The sequence below is a fragment of the Eptesicus fuscus genome, chromosome 2 (genome assembly GCF_027574615.1).
Source record: "Eptesicus fuscus isolate TK198812 chromosome 2, DD_ASM_mEF_20220401, whole genome shotgun sequence".
NCBI classification, from domain to species: Eukaryota; Metazoa; Chordata; class Mammalia; order Chiroptera; family Vespertilionidae; genus Eptesicus; species Eptesicus fuscus.
The window spans coordinates 114,931,783-114,932,933 of record NC_072474.1 but is presented as its reverse complement, the minus strand read 5'-3'; the positions used below and the strand labels follow the sequence as shown (position 1 = coordinate 114,932,933).

At 52.4% G+C, this 1,151-nt stretch overlaps 1 non-coding gene across 1 annotated transcript; it reads left to right on the top strand.

The window, feature by feature from the left end:
- LOC114234917 (U1 spliceosomal RNA) lies at positions 1-160 on the top strand. The gene has a single exon (XR_003621099.2). It is a non-coding gene; the product is annotated as a U1 spliceosomal RNA (small nuclear RNA).
- Positions 161-1,151: the final 991 nt, after the last annotated feature.

Below are 1,151 nucleotides of genomic sequence, written 5' to 3'. Positions count from 1 at the left end.
ATACGCACCTGGCAGGGGAGTCGCCACGCTCACGAAGGCGGTTTTCCCAGCGAGGCTTATCCGCTGCACTCCGGATGTGCCGACCCCTGCGATTTCCCCACGTGTGGGAACTCGGCTGCGTGATCCGTGGTGGTGGGGACTGCGGGCCTGCTCGCCCCACACACAGAAGACAGTGCTGGTGAATGGCCAGAGCTGGGGGAAGGGAAGCTGACCCTCAGGCCTCATTTCTTGCACACAATACCCACGCTGCAAGGACTAACCCGCCCGACATAAAGCACCTGGGCTCTAGGAAAACATGGGAGAACAGTTGTTTTTAAAGGTATTTCTATTGATTTCAAAGAGGAAGAGAGAGAGAGAGAGAGAGAGAGAGAGAGAGAGAGAGAGAGAGAGAGAGAGAGAGAGAGAGACATCAATGATGAGAGAATCATTGATTGGCTGCCTCCTGCACGCCCCCTACTGGGGACTGAGCCAGTAACTCTGGCATGTGTCCTAACTGGGAATTGAATTGTGGCCTCCTGGTTCATAGGTTGACGCTCAACTACTGAGCGACACGAGCTGGGCCATGGGAAAATATTTTTATCCTCTTACAGATGGAGAAAACATTGAAAAACATGCCCACACACCCCAGAAACCACAAATCAAAAAACGGACAGAAGCCCAGCCAGTGGCTGAGCACGACCCAGGAACCAAGAGGTCAGGGCACATGCCCAGTTTTTGGGCTCGATCCCTAGTAGGCAGCCGGTCGATGATGTTCCTCTCTCACTGATTTCTCTCTCCCTCTCCCTAAAAAATTTAATTAAAAAAAACATATTAAAAAGGGGACAGAATACAATTTAAATCCTTCTGTATGGAGTCCACCTCTCCTCTGCCCAGATGAAAGCAAACACTAACTGGAAAAAAGTACTTGCCTCAAGTCAGTAGAGGCATCAGCTTTTGGACGTCCGGCTTCAAACAAGGCCTCCGGGCCGCCCGCTCTGCAGGACGTGGGCAGCGCTGGCACGTGCAGCAGCGGGCACTCCCAAGGCTGGCATTTCCCGGGAGCGGTCACAGGGAGGCCCGCCGACATGCCGCTCAGAGCACTGAAGACAGCACTCCTCAACGGAAAACTTGTCTAGATAATGGAGTAACACAACTTGAAAAGTTAAGTAGGT